The 16,243-nt window shown below is 46.7% G+C and overlaps 1 long non-coding RNA gene across 1 annotated transcript; it reads right to left on the bottom strand.

Moving 5' to 3' along the window:
* Positions 1–10,885: 10,885 nt before the first annotated feature.
* On the bottom strand, positions 10,886–12,604 carry LOC135813734 (uncharacterized). The gene is made up of 3 exons (XR_010553117.1): positions 12,523–12,604; positions 11,947–11,987; positions 10,886–10,915 (listed from the first exon to the last, which is right to left on the bottom strand). It is a non-coding gene; the product is annotated as an uncharacterized LOC135813734 (long non-coding RNA).
* Between the last annotated feature and the right edge of the window lie 3,639 nt (positions 12,605–16,243).

The raw sequence follows: 16,243 nt of genomic DNA, 5'->3' as shown, positions 1-16,243 counted from the left end.
AGAAGTGACGATGGAGAGTTGTGAATTAGTAGTGTGCGTGGTCAAAGGCAAGGAGGCAACTACCCACAGTCAGTCAACGAACGTTTCAGAACTTACTCCGGCACGGCCTGGAGGTTATCTTATATCAAATATTCCTAAGTGAACTTGCTCTCTCTCTGATCTGAGCTGTTTGAACTGCAAAAGAAACTAGAGATGAACATAGAGCAAAACCTAACTGTTCTCTAGCAAGGCCTCTACTCAATCAACAACGTATGAGATACAAACTAGAGAACTTATACAGAATCTAACAAGGCCATTGGCAAGGGGGCCAGCTAGGAAGCTTCAGCTGGAGTCTATTGTGGGAAACAAGCAGCAGGCAGCAAAACAGCTAAAGAGAGTATTTGATAGTGTAGCAAGCAATCTGGAAATGCCATTGATTAATCGCAGCACGCCTCAGTGCTACAAAGGAAGCATTGGAGCATGAAACAGTTTAACTGATATCACAGTGAAGATAAGTCCATACAACTGCACAAGGACCTCTTGCAAATGAAGCATAGCGGCACAAGTATTGTATTTTGGAAACAATGAAGACTACTGATAATGATAGTGTTGGTCTAGCTACTCTCCAGTGTGTAGTGGCGCCATGCAAGGATCATGGAAGAACAATCGTAAATGTAGGAAGTACTGTATGCTTTAATACTCTTAAAAAGGACACACTTCAGGCTCATTACAAACATCTTGAAAGTTCAGTGCCTCCAATTTCGTGATCTGCTGAGGAAAGTTGTTGATGGTATGTTGGATTTCACGTGTGAATTTGAGGAGTCAGATCGTCTACCTTTTCTTGATGTGCTCGTAGAGAAGTCAATTGATGGTGGTGTTGTCACGTCGGTCTATCGCAAGCCTACGTTCACTGGCTTGTACATTGTTTGGGATTCGTTTTGCGCGACACTGTATAAGATCAATTTGTTGCGTAATTTGGTGGATCGTGCACGTCGCCTTTGTTCGTCTTCAAGGTTGGAGCAGGAGTTGGAGAAGTTACGTGAGCTGTTTCGTCTCAATTGATACCCCGAGTCTGCTATTGTGAAGTATGTAACTGAGACCAGACCAAAGAAGAATGCTGAAGTTTCCACTAATCCAGTATACCTATGTTTACCGTGGAAGGGCGAGTCAGTATCACGTATGGTTCAGCGTCGGGTTAAGTCTGCCGTGGAGTCCAATTACCATAATGTTCATATTCGCTTCATCTACTCCACGGTGCGTGCGTTCACGGTGAGGAAGGACGTCCTACCTACAGGCCAATTATCCAAGTTGATTTATCACTTCGAGTGTCGGCAATGTGAGAGCCGATATGTAGGTAGGACTCTTCAACATCTGGACGCACGCATCCGACAACACGCACCGCTACACCTTATTCCACAGCACGCACGATCCACTCGACCACGGAGGGGACGTCCAGCAAAGAATCATCCTGGTACAAGATGGTCTAACGCAGCGGCATCAACACCAAGCAACGTCATCTCACAATTAACTAGACCACCAGAAAAACAACCGGACAAGACACCTACTGGCGGGGCAGTGACATAGTGCAATTTTCGCTGTTTACTTTAGCTATCTTCTTTTTTGCGCTGTTTTACCACCTTCTTACTGTATTTAATCCACTGTTCCTGTTCCTTTTCCCTTGCCTGTATTTCACCTGACGAGAAGGCTTGAAAGTATACTTGTGAAGACAAAAACTTTCAAGATGTTTGTAATGAGCCTGAAGTGTGTCCTTTTTATGAGTATTATCGCATTTTTGTCTCAGAGGAAACTGTTTACTGAATGCTTCTAAACAATAAGAGTCATGCAAAATACATGTACTACTGTAGTATCCCTGCCCGACCAATACGGAAGCAGTACGGAACTAATACGGAGCTTTGCCTGATGTATATTTAGTGTATCTCCGTATGTAAGCGTACGTCGTCTGCTGCATAAAAGCGGCTGCGCATTTCTGTTTTGATGAAGAGAAGATTAGCTTAGATTGGATAGCAATGAAAGCTAACTCGAAGAATAAGGATTCAGCCTCTAGGTGAGCACCGGAGAGAAAGTCAGTTATTTTGCCGCTTCTTCTTTCACGAACGATTATATCTCAGGTGTGTACCTGAAAGTAGAATAAAAGTAATTATTGTTGATTTCACCGCGCCTACCACTCGGCTACCTATTACATTGTCATGTGTAAACTGTAAAGCAGGGATACTACAAATTCTTTGATTTGCCACTCTGTTTCGTTGCAAGAGGACAAATCAAATGGCTTCGCCGTTGTACTGGTCATGTATTTTCGATTCGCCATAGCTGCTGAAGCACACAGCAGTAGATTACCGATGAGCGAGACAGCAAACGGTGATTAATATTTCAAGAGTGTGTCAGTCACGGAGGAAACATTGCAAAAAAACGCCTTCCTGATGTAGTTTCCGCCTCGTACAACGCATATGCATATGCACATGCTTCCTTCCTTGGCTTTGCGCACGGGAGTTCGCGTGTGCCCCTGCCGACTTACCTCACTTCAAAACAGAATAAGGTAGCACAATATTGTCCGATTTTGACAATTGGTGGCTCAAAATCTTCAGTAGCTGCTAAGCTGCAGTTCAACCGAAGCGATTTTTCTAAATCAAGGGATCGCTGTAGAGCACTCACGGACTTTGTGACAATAGAGAGGTTCTGCTACACGGAACTACGTCCCAAACTCCGTGTCAGCTGCAGTGAAGTTTGACACGGATTTTTCGTACGTTGCACCGGTACCGGTTCTGCTGTACGTAGCATGCTCGTAGCGCTAGCACGCATGAACAGTTACATTCCCAACATGTACTCTGTACGCTCAGTTTTCACACGGAGTCCAGTCCATGTGAAGCGCGCTTCACACGGAAAACGGTATGAAAAAATCCGTATGAAACTTGATCCCGGCCGCGGCGAGGTGGCCATACGTACTTTGGCACGTTTTACCGTGTGGCAGAACCTCACTACTATCTTTAGTTTCCCGCAGTCCATCCTCAAGCGTTCCATCGAGACTTACACTGATTTTTGCGATCTTTTTCTTGAGAATGATTCTCACCCTGAAATGACTTTCGGCGACTGACGTGAAAGAACACTCATGACACCCACCTCGTCGAATGGAGCATGCATTGTTTGTGGTGTATGGGTGCAGGAAGGTGGTATGTTCGCGAGGGGCATATCGAAAATGATGCGAAAGACTTTGTGATGGTGCCATTCGGCGGAGAACATTTGAATTTTTCGTACGATTCAGAGCAGTCGGCGAAAACGAGCCAGTAACCTGAAAAGAGGGCGTGAACAGGTGTAATTTTCGACAATGTGGTTGCCCTCGACCCTGCTCTCGGACATTCGAGTAATGGTTATGGCAAAATCGATGGTGCTCCAGGTTTTTCAGACGCATTTCTTGACCATACTCAATTCCATAGATAAACCTGTGCACAGAAAGCACGCAAGAGTTCAAACTAACTCCACTGTATTCAGTTCACGTGTTTTCCACAGATCCAAAACACTCCTGGGACCAGGAAAGTGGACAATACGCTGGAGTATAGACGTGCACACTGCGAACACGCCCACGCGCCACGCCTGCACACCCGTGTCGGACATCACATACTGGATATGTCACGGTGCCGCAGACGTAATGGGTGTGCCCCACACGCTTGCGTTACACACGTTTAGATCCTACATGCACACGTGGAGCACAAACATGCCATACATGCGTGCCGCAGATGCACACACACTGTTCGTACATGCCGGATACACTTCGCATACATCACATGTGTGTGCCACACCGTCGGAGGAATACAAACGAGCACGGATACGCACGCATGAGAGTACCTCACCAACAAAGCCTAACCAGGTTCGCACTCGGTTTCCCTATCAACAATAATTTCTGGCTAGAACAGTGCAGTAGCAATAGCCGAAACAGAGAGAACGCAACACGGGTGGCCGAGCAAGTGACATACAGCATAAACAAGACAAACGTACTTTGTACATTCACATACAGTCAACTTCTCTAATAACCACTGCGCATATAACGACAATTCGCGAATACGACAGAATTGTCATGCCCAGAGCAAAGTGACACACAGCATAAACAAGACGTACAATGTACATTCACACACTTTTAAAAGTTTATGTGATTGCATTGATATGCTTTGGTTTTCTTTCCTCAAAGGAGAAGTGACGCGTGCATGGTATATGCATAGGCCGTTGAAGTTCGTGTGAATGCATCAGACGCACACATGTACAGGACACTTTGCGTTTTTCAAACTGAAACCGTATACATAAGCATGCGTGCGCGTGTGTGTGTGTGTGTGTGTTTGTTTGTGTGCGGGGGGGGGGGGGGCACGTGTGAAGAGCAAAAACCAGTACTGATAAAATGCAGGCCAAGTAGAGAGGAACGCAAAGCAGACAATCTCTACATTGTAATCTTCTACAAATAACACGTACATGTACATGTAGCTTCATAAGCAGAAAACGAGATATTGTGAGCGCGACAGACAGACTCACACACACACACACACGCGCGCACACACACGCACACATACACACACACACACACACACACACACACACATACACCCCATAGACTAGGGTCCGGCGGATTCTGCCGGCAGAAAAATTGGCAGAATTAGGTACTTTTTCTGGTAAGGTTCATGCATGTTTGGTATGTGGATAAAGAAATGGAGCAGAATTCGAGGAATTGCCCGCCATAAGGTTTGTATGGTTCTGCCAATTTCACTGCTTTTCGAGCAGAATCTGCCACCTTTTCGAGCAGAATCCGCCGGTCCCTACCACAGACACACACCACGCGACCATAAATCGGAAACGGCATGCATTTTGACACACACTGCACACACACACACACACAGTCACACATAACACACACACACACACACACACACACACACACACACACACCACGAGACCATACATCTGAAACGGCATGCGTTTCGACGGGCTTTAGAAGTCCACGAGTTAGGTGATCCACATCAAGGCAATACGCACCACCAGCTCAGCTACATGTACCGATATCGCATACTAGACAGCAACTGAACGCGGCACACATACTACACACAAGAGCGCGTACAACGGCAGCTTTCTCCTTACGCTTACGGTTGTCGAATACAGCATTGACGACACACCAAGACACACAGAGGAACACAAACTAGGGTCTACAATGTACACACAAACATGTGCATGCACAATGTACATGTATACACAGCTATGCGTTTGCGTGTTTTCATGCTCCCTTCAAAGGTTTTATGTATACGGCATGTATGATTTATGTTGCTTGAGTACGCCCACTTTGAAGGTCGAAGTTGGATTATACAGGGCGTGAACAGGTGAGATTTTTATATCTAGCTGTTAATTACCCTTACCTTAGCCCACCAAGGAAATCGGAATAATCAAACTCGATGGTGCTCCAACTTCATTTCGACGTAGAAAATTCGCTGTTTGAACATCTCAATTTCAAAGGGTAACCACTGATTTCGATGTGAAAAACGTTTCCTGGTCGCCATAAAAAATTTCCTGCCGACACACACCATAACAAGCTCCAAGTTCACTAACAGTGGCCACAAATGGTTGCTCGTCATGAAGATGGTTCGACACTTTCGACCAAATTCGTTCACTTCCGTATTCAGTTGACAATTATTTTTGCCGTCATCAAGACTTATTTGGGCCCAAAAGCGCAAAAATCAGTGTAAGTCTCGATTAGTGGCAGAGATATGTTTTTTGCACGCTTCACGGCTGTTATGCATGCATGATCCAGCGACATTATGTACGGTACGACATTTGCCGGTCACCACAGTGATTTTTGATGCTGTCGTACGCGACCTTGCTGTCATTTTCAAATCCCTGGAAATATCTGGCAAGGTTTCGCTTAGATTTCTATCGATTACAGCCGTCTTGTGGGCCCGATTTCTAAACTCTAAGCGAATTCGCATGGGCAATTAGAAACTGCGCACGCAGATATTTCGATCGTCAGAATGCGAAATGGGAAAGTGAAGTTACGATCTTTTTCGTTTCCTTCTTCCTCGTGGTGCCAGCCATTGGCGATTATCAGAAGTGGCTGACTTTCGAGGCTTCCTCGCAGGAGGTTCAGAATTTTTGGCAGCCCCCACGTCAATTTTCATTGACAGGTCTGTCCTTTTCCTTTGTCGTAGTGTAATTTTCATTGCGGCCCAGATTATTGTTTTCGTGCCCAAATCGATTTGCATGGCGTCCTTGGACGTACATGTCAAGCGTCTACTTGATGTTTGCAGGATAGGTGGAGCAAAGTTCTCCAGCCTAAAACGTCAAAGGAAGACCCCTGTTGCGTCTGCCATAGGTGAGATCCATGCATGCTTTGGTCTGGATGTCAGCAAGGACAAACCAGACGTGCATCCTCTGAATATCTGTAATTCATGCAATCAAATTGTATGTAGATATAGGAAATCTGATAAAGATTTCACTGTTAGAGATGGAGGGTGTGGATCACCTGTAGAGTGGACACCTCACAAACGGTCGTCTTGTTCTTTTTGTGCTGAGTTCAGCCAAGTTGGCAGACCCAAAAAGAAAGACAAAAGAAATCCACTTACTGTGAGTGTAAATACAAATGCCCCAAACTCCATTTTAGATAGTAGGTGTGAAGCATCCAGATCGTCTGGTCTGGACTTACAAGATGTGAGTAAATTGCAAGGCCTAGCAACACCCTGCTTCAAGGCAGATGTAGAGCTTGATGCAAGCCGCTTTACACATGACGTGCAACACGCATGCTGTTCAATTTGTACCCTGGTGTTCAACCAAGCCGTGGAGGCCCCATGTTGCAATAATTCTTTTTGCTCTACATGCATTTGGCACTGGCTTTCTGGGGCAGACACATGTCCCTTCTGTAGGACCCCTCTTCAGGCTTCTCAGTTGACTGCACCACACCCATTTACCACAAAAGCTCTAGCGGCAAGCACTGTGCATTGTGATTTCTACCTTTCTAAGTATGACGGGTGCTCTGCAACAGTGAAGTTAGATGGTCTGCAGGCGCATGTAAAGGAGTGCCCATTTAATCCCACGACCCCTTATGTTCCTTTGCCTCCTACCGTCAGTCCATCATTCACTGTCCAGGATGTTCTGGATGCTCCAGCATCTCACATTCGAGGAGATTGTAGTGGCAAACTGTTGAACAAGCTTGTGCAAAACATGGCCGAAGATGGTGTACTAGAAGTGAGATCAAATTCTAGTGGTAGATCTCAGACCTGGATGCGAGCAGCAAGTGGCACTAAGTCTACTGAAGAAGTCAGTACTAGGACTGTACAGAGACGTAACAGTTTGATGTCTCGCGTAGCCACTAAGGTGTGTAGCTCGAAAGAAAGTGCTGCAGCCCAGACAGCTGCATCCATTAAAGTGCTACCTAAGTCTGAACGAAATGCCTTACTTGCAGATGCAGGGATGCTCCCCAAAGGCTCACAGAATGCAGCTGGTCTAGCACTAAAAGCCGACATGCACATGTCATGGTTTGCAATACGGAAAATGAGAGTGTGGCTGCGGGAGTTTGGTGTATTCTTGGAATCAGAGCGTTGCATGCGGGAGCAGCTCAAAGAGGACATGCCATTCAACCTTACAGCAGAGAAAGTGCCCATGACAGATAAACATGGAAATGTGCAGTTGGCACCAATGGTTGCAGTCATTGATCTTGTTGGTATGGTTCTGCACTACCTTGAACAACATACGGAGGCATCCAACTTAGTTTGGCATGATGCAATTCCTTCAAACACCATAGTTGTCAAGATTGGTGGTGATCATGGTGGAAGATGGGGTACTTTCAAACTGAGCTTTCAAATTGCCAATGTTAAGGCACCCAACTCCCTGAGAAACACAATACCATTTGTATTATTTGCTGCTAAGGATTCTCCAGCAAATCTTGCAACAGCATTGGCTGTATTTTCAGCACAGATCACGCAGCTGAATGTTACGAAGTGGAGGTCTCACAGCATACAGGTAGTGTTGTTTGGTGATTATGAATTTCAGACGCACAACTATGGGCTGTCGGGTAGCAGTGGCATATACCCTTGTTTGCATTGCCAGACAGCAAAGAGAGATTTTCAATTGCCACTGTCTGATAGGACCACCCCCCAACAGCCTAGAACATTGCAGACTCTCAATGCTAATCACACTGCGTTCATGGACAGTGGCGGAAACTTGAGCAATGCGAAGAAACATTTCAACGCAATCCGTGCAGTTATCCTACCTGTCCCTATTGAAGATGCATGCCTCCCTGCCCTTCACTTGGATTTAGGCATCTTTCCCTATCTATATGAGGCCTTGCTAGCAGATGCACAGGCATTAGATTTGAAACTTGCAGCACACACTAATATCACTGCAGATTCAGGGCATAAGTCTTTCGACGATCTTGCTGAAAAGCACACACTGTTACGTCAGAAAAGACAATGCCATACTGAAACCGAGCAACGACGAACAGCAACCATGCAGCAGCTTACTTATCTTGCACTTCATCTGCAACAAGCAGAGCATGGCAATGCAGTTCAACAGCTACAAGCACTGATAGGTGTCCATCAATTGCAATACAGAGAATTAGATGACAGCTGCAAGAAACTAGAGACAGAAATTCTGCAAATTGAGACAAGTATTGATGGCATAGCACCTACGAGTCTATCCGGTCCATGCGCGGCGAGTTTAGATGATGTACTTCAGAAACACTTCATTTGCCGCCAACAATACCACGGTGGAAGCTTTGTGGGGAACCACATCCACCGTGCGCTGAAGCCCAATGTTATCTCTGCACTGGTACAGGCACCCCTAAGTGTCCTTGAGACAAAGCAAGTAGATGGGGAATTGGCAGATGAAGCAAGAAGCGTATTGGCTCGCTATAACAACTTGCTCACACAGTTTGCAAAATGCCGCGAATTGTATTCTGGTGCTTCGCGCATCACTGCAGGCCAGCTGGTTGACTTGGAAGCATCCATTGCTACTTTCATGAGCACAGTCCGCACCGAAATTGTTGCACGCAAGAGAGGTAATATCACTCCTAAGCTGCATCTATTGGAGGAACACGTTGTGCCCCAAATGAAACATTTCGGTGTGGGGCTGGGTTTGTATGGAGAGCAGGGTGGTGAAGGGATACACGCTGAATTCAATCACCTTGCAGATAGGCACGGTGGTGTTGCATGTCCAGTGCAGAAGTTGCTGTCCATTACTAAACAGCATCTCATTTCAACCAATCCCAAACTCCTCACTTTGACTCCCAGAGTGAAGTCCAGAAAGCGCACGCATGAGGAGACGTAGCTGCTATGCCGTCAACATTGCATTGGAGAAGTAGTAGATCGACTTCCATCCCTCTCCTTCTCCAATATGAATTGCACCTCTAACAATTCATCTGTGCTCTTTTCTTGTGCATGCAGATCTGGTCGTCCTCATGGGAGGACAATGCTCTGGAAACAGAGCGGGCTTGGGGTTCTGTCTTTTGCACGTTATGATGGAAGTGGGCAAACAAACGTGCCTTTTTTATTATTTCGAACACAACTATGTCAACACAACTGCTGCAACAGCACGATTCATGTTCACTCCATTGCTACACTACAATCGTTTTCAAAACAATACCTGTACTGACTCCTGGACATACTCAGTTCGGTAGTTCACAGAAGGGGGCTTCCAGGTCTTCGTAGACTTCTTCTCCTCGAGAACACCCTCTGACGACCTCTCCAAGACACAAATCCATCGCCAGAAAAACAAAAACTTTCTTCGATAGATTTGAAAAAAGTGCAAAAACACGGCACGCGTCAGTACGCTGTGTGTACGCGTCCCTAAATGAGCTGTTGCGAGGCGGGTTGCTACGGTACGCCGCCATATTGATAAATGTCGCACTCGAAACAGCCGTGGCTTGAGGATGGACTGCCGGGGCCAACATCAAAAATTCCTTCGGTTGATCCCCTAGTTCACATCTTGCGTGGTTCCACCCAAATTTTCAGTGTCGTACTGTCAACCCGTGCTAACTAAAGCGGGATTCACAGAAGCTTTTTTTGCGATGCGACAGCTGCGAAACCGGGAAATCCCCAAATCGCAACCATCGCGGACCCCACGCAACTGCCGCAACAGGGCCATCGCATGCGCAGGCCATCGCAGAAGTTGAGCTTGACTCAACTTTTGCGATGCGATGCGACAAGCGATTTGGCGTACGATTTTGACCTTTTCTACAGCAAAGTTGTACAAAGGTTCAAGAGTTGCCTATAAATTTGTACAAGTTGTATCAAACAGCGTGAATATCATGGTGACGTAGCCTAATCAGCAAGATATTGTCGCATCACTGACTTCTTCTGTGAATGGTATTTCGCGAGTTCGCATCGCACGCGTCCGTCGCAGATCGCGTCGCATCGCGTGTCGCATCGCAAAAAGCTTCTGTGAACCCCGCTTAAGTGTCCTTACTCTATTTTGAAGAGGCATGTGTCGCACTGAAAATGGGCTGCGAGATGGTAGAGTTTGTGTACAAGGGGTGGTCCAGCTGTGGTCGCGTGACAGTTGAGCTGTCGTCGCATGAGGTGGCCGGAAACAAAATGGCGCCGACGTGTTTGTGTAGCGGGCCTGGAGGCAAAACAACCTAACAACTCGAAACTAACTAGCGTGTTACTTTATTAACAATTCTCTCTCTCTCTCTAGAACGGCAAAACTGCCTCCAGCAGTGAAACTCTGAACTCATCGTGAAAGATAAAATTATCCATATAAAAACCGCCCTGTGAGCGGTTCTGAAAAACCTTTACTGGTGCTGCCCCGTCGTAAAAGTAAGAAATTAGAACTGGAGCATAGTCCCCCCCCCCCCAAATGCGAACAGATCCACCTAAATCGCGAATGATGGAACCCGAACGCGATTTAGTGTAAGCGAACCAAATTCAGACTTCAATGTGGTCGTCACAGGATGATATACCTGCAAGATACAAGTGATGCAGAAAGAAAGCAGAAGGTCGTGAGGTAGGCTATGAGACACCACAAACGGGTCACCTACATGTATGTTCAGGGCTAGTGCACTCACACGCAGAATTATCATATTCGAGCATTTCCCAAACTGGGAAGTGCAATGAAATCCACTTGCATGCAGAGGAGCAATTTTGCAGTGTGATGCGTAATTCGACACGATCTGCGATGCTGCGTGCGATGCAAACTCACGCAAAATATCATTCACGGAATGACTGCAAGAGGTCAGTGATGCAACAACGCCCTGCTGACATGTGTCTCAAAGCTCAATAAGAATGCGTTTGTCACCATGGCACTCGCATAGCCCGTACAACTGGTACAAATGTGCAAGCAATTCATGAATCTTTCGTCTCGCCTCCTCAGATAACCACTGCAAGGCTGCGACGACAACCTTCGGCCTGACAAGGTGCTTCCAGACAATCTTCACACTGGTTGGTACACAGTTCACTATGATGTTTGTATTGTCAGCACACAAGTCATGCATGAGACGCGGGTTGCCGTCAATTGGCAATGGAAGGTGGAGTATTTTGTTCTTGGCACCTCACTCGCTTTGAATGCGGTCGACTGCCATGCTTTGTGTCTAGCTTGTAACATGTCTGGAAGGGTTCCACTTTTTGAATGAGTAATTTTTCGAATGAGTTTGGTCGCGACAAGCACTGGGGTACAGGGTCAAGGTGCAAGTCATTGAGAACGCAAGATGGCGGCATGCTGTCTTTTTTCGCGTACAGTTTGCAAACCCTGCAAATGAACATGGCGTCTGTAGCGTGCGACTGTACACCATTAACTATTGGCAAAATATACACACAAACACACCTTAAACGTAACGAACTACAAGAATAGAGTGAGTACAATGCGCTGTCGACCTGATAACGTGTTGGAAGGTAACAGGTCTACCGTCCCACCTAACCGTACCCTTCATCATTCCTCATTCACCATCGCGCGATACCATGGCACACACTGGCCACAAATCAAGGGATGCCTTACCGTCGTCTAGAGGGGACGTCTTCGCAGCAATGTTTTTCGTCCTGCGCATTCAGTCCGCCGACGCGACAGAGTTTACGGGGCCGTTCCAGTTGCACAAGACATTCGATTCATCGGGCCAGTGCAGCAACAGGGCCGTGGGCACACAGGGGCAGAGGAAAGACATTGTGAGTGGACAAGAAATATGCAGTGGCAAGTGCCATGAATGTCAAGTTCTTATTTCTAATAGGGCTTGAAAGTGCTACGTCACAGCATAACAACAATTTCAAAAATTCAAAAACTGGATCCACTTGGATCCAGTTTTTGTATGGATCCAAGCACATTTCAAGCGGTCTTACCCACAGCATGGTGATGTAGCCAGTGAAACTGACTGATTTGGCTACTGGGGGCGGGGTTACAACTGGTGGCGAAATAAAAGTCACACCTGCATGCGACATGAGTGGGTTGCTATGCACCCACATACTTAGGCAATAGCAAAGTCAGGCTTAGTGGATCCAAAAATAGAAATCTGATGTCAACTTACTACTCCCTGGCCGTTTTGACGTCATTACTTTCAAGCCCTATTGAGCTATTACTTACAGTCCTGCCATTGCTCGCTCGTCCTGATTCCTCCTCGTTTGTCTGCGTCCACTTCTGCCGTTCTCCTCCCCGTCACGGCGTCAGGTCAGTGCCTTCTCATTAATTTCTCAATGGCAGTTTCCGGGACGGAGGTACCGGAAGGAGTTCGCACGATGCCTCCAAAGGCCTAAAGCGGACGTCTTTGCAGCAATATTTTTCGTCGGCGGATGGGACAGCGTTTACGGGGCCGTTCCAGTTGCAGAAGACATTCATCAATGGCACTTTGCGGTACGGGGGTACCGGAAGGAGTTCGCACCGTGTCTCCAAAGGCCTAGAACGGACGTCTCTGAAGCAATATTTTTCGTCTTGCGCATTCAGCCCGCCGACGCGACAGCGTTTACGGGGTCGTTCCACTTGCAGAAGACATTCATCGATCATCAATGGCACTTTGCGGTACGGGGGTGCCGGAAGGAGTTCCCACGATGTCTCCAAAGGCCTAGAGCGGACGTCTTTGCAGCAATTCTTTTTGCCCTGCGCATTCAGTCCGCCTAAGCGACAGCGTTTACGGGGGCGTTCCAGGTGCAGAAGACATTCATCAATGGCACTTTGCGGTACGGGGTACGGAAAGGGGCCTCCTCGTTCGACTTCGTCGACTTCTACAGTGGGCCTTCCCGTCAGGGGTACCGAAAGGGGCCTCCTCGTTCGTCTTCGTCGAATTCTGCAGTTCTCACTATTTCGCGTACGGGAAAGTCGTCGCGCGATGGCTTTCTCGTAGACCTACGTGACATCGACGTTTACCGAGTGGCATGGCATTGGCACAAAACAGACCGCTGACGGGGTCACGTGTCAACAAAGTATCAACAATGTGTCGACAATGTGTCGTGTCGACCACGTGTATAGCGGTACACTCAGCGGTACACTAATTCTCGTGCCATTCTCGTGTCACAAAACTGAAACATCGAGTACCAGTATGGAATGGCTTCAGACAGGAAGCCTTTCCAATAAACGCAATTTATGGAAAATAATCCAAACAGCAACGTACTGTCATGCGACCGTTGTATGGTAGAACGAACGTCGTATTGTACGCTGAGCGTATACGCAAATGCTGAGCTTGTAGCGTGACCAATGCGTGACCAACGCTACACCTCCCCTCTCAAAGACAATCACGTCCCCCTGATTAGTAACGGGTTGGTGGTCGAAACATTTGGCGGTATGCATGGTCGCGTCGGGGCAACCTCGACAAAAGAACATAGAGCGTCAACCGGGATATGTATGGCAAATAATATCAGAAATTATAACGTTTATAGAGTAGACAGAAGAAATGAACTGATAAAAAATCATAAAAGTAGAAGCACACCGGGGTCAAACTATCTCACGGGTTCAAAAGGGAAACCTCATTACACTTCCTGTAAAACGCTAGCGCAACCCGCCAGGAAAACCGCAGTTCAGAACCGAACTGAATACCGTATTTTTCGGAGTATAGTGCGCACCTTTGTATAACGCGCACCCCCAATCTTCATTGGGGGTGCATACTTCAATCTTCATTGAAGTACATGCATTTCATATTCGGAGCAAAGTGCGCACCTGCAATTTAGGGCCTAAAATAGCACATCTAAAGTGCGCACTATACTCCGTAAAATACGGTACACTATATTATATATTTAACATCGTCCCAGATTAATTAGATAGACCGTGGTTCACCATGATCAGACGCCTACGAAACTAAACTGAATTCATACGCTCGCGTAAAGGAAGACTGAAGAGAACAGGAAGACTGAAGGAAGACAGGAAAGAAAATGCCATATCTAGAATTAGCTTACACTGGCAATGTACATGGAGCTCCATACTTTGAGACGCTAGCGCTATCTGTCATGGAGCCTAATCCCTAGAGACACGCTGGCTGCCATCATGACTGGCTAGTTGTGGCGGGCGGCAGGAGCAGCGGAGCTGGGGCAGCAGCGGGTGACGGCGGGTGCTCCTTCAGATACACTAACTTGAGCCCTCAGCAAAACGTGGATGAAAACAAAAACAAAAATTGACGGCTGTCACAAATGTGTAGCGGCCATTACGTCGGAAAACATGCAACTACTGAAGTAGAACAAAACTTTACCACTGCCACCAATTTTGTAGCGCCATTGCTACCAATGTAAAACAGGTGGGGTCGAATCTGACAAGGTTAACTTTAACCACCGCTACCACCAATTTTGTAGCGGGCCTGGAGGCAAAACAACCTAACAACTCGAAACTAACTAATTTGTTACTTTATAAACAATTCTCTCTCTCACTCTAGAACGGCAAAACTGCCTCTAGCAGTGAAACTCTGAACTCATCGTGAAAGATAAAATAAACGCAATTTATGGAAAATAATCCAAACAGCAACGTACTGTCATGCGACCGTTGTATGGTAGAACGAATGTCGTATTGTACGCTGAGCGTATACGCAAATGCTGAGCTTGTAGCGTGACCAAGCTATGACCACTGCGGGTTTTTTGACGCGTGATTGCAGGAATTTGTGTGCGCTTAGAATTGTCATACGAACGCAGATGCCTGTGTATGCGTGCGTGCGTGTGGACATGTGTGTGTGTATGTGTGTGTGCATATATCTCTAGGTGTGTGTATATGTGTGTGTGCGTGTGTTTGTGCGTGTGCGAGTTAGGGTGTTGTGGGTGGGTGGGTGTCTGTGTGTGCGTGCGCCCGTGTGCAAGTTAGGGTGTTGTGGGTGTGTGTATGTGTGTGTATGTGTGTATGTGTTTGGGTGTTACTATGCGTGTGCGTGTTGGTATGTGTGTGTGTGTGTGTGGGTGTGGTGCGTGAGCGAGATTAAGCGCGTGCTTGTTAGTGCTAGACCTGCGCCTACTGCATCTGCCTCTGAAATAGCCTGTCCCTGTATACATTCACGCGATTACTCCTCTCGCTATCGTATTATCACACCTCTTTCCACTTAGATATACCAGCGCTGCCTCCTATTCCATTATCGCTGTCTGATGATTGGTTCAGCCATGAAACTCTGAGTCACAACGGAATTAATTTGCCAAGGTTTTCATTGTATGCCTTTGTGTACGCCGCTCTGCCTGAATCGGGCATTGAGCACTCTTGCAGAACCAAAGCATATTGCCTCTGTGTATTTAGTACATGTAGTATGTACTGTATTGGCATTTCGAAAAATCGCCAGGACCCCGGTTCTTGCATGCTGCCGATGCCTCATATATTCAGGCCAGGGAGTAGACAAATACCGGTATTTTACTACCCCCTGATTCATGCCTTAGCGCCTTTCGCATTGACCGTTTTCATCCCCGCATATGCATGCATAGAAATTATAAAAAAATCGTCGGTGCGCCGCCCAAAAACGGTGCGCGCGTACGTAATAATAATAATAAACACAGCTCGCATCTTCCCTGAACCTGTTAGACAGGAGCAGAGTTGACGCATCTGTCAACAGTGTCAAGCCAAGTAATTAGTTAGTCTATCTCCTGCAGCTTGGAGAGCGCTCTCCACGGAGAGATCCGCTGCCTTCAGGTCGTGCCGAATCGTATCTATCCACGTACTTGAGAATCAAATAATATTTACCATAATATGTTTTCGCAAAGCTTCAATTCCCTTTCTTTACTTATCTTTGATATTTATGACCCACCCAAGCTGGGTGGTGTGCTGCTTTGCTGCTTCGAATTGTAGTTAGACCGCTTTGTCAAATATCGTACTGGTCTCGTCATCGTCCAGTAACAATCGACATTCTTTGTTCCGT

This window comes from Sycon ciliatum, chromosome 4, assembly GCF_964019385.1.
Source record: "Sycon ciliatum chromosome 4, ocSycCili1.1, whole genome shotgun sequence".
Classification (NCBI taxonomy): domain Eukaryota; kingdom Metazoa; phylum Porifera; class Calcarea; order Leucosolenida; family Sycettidae; genus Sycon; species Sycon ciliatum.
The sequence above is the reverse complement of the archived record's forward strand: the minus strand, read 5'-3'. Positions and strand labels throughout refer to the sequence as shown.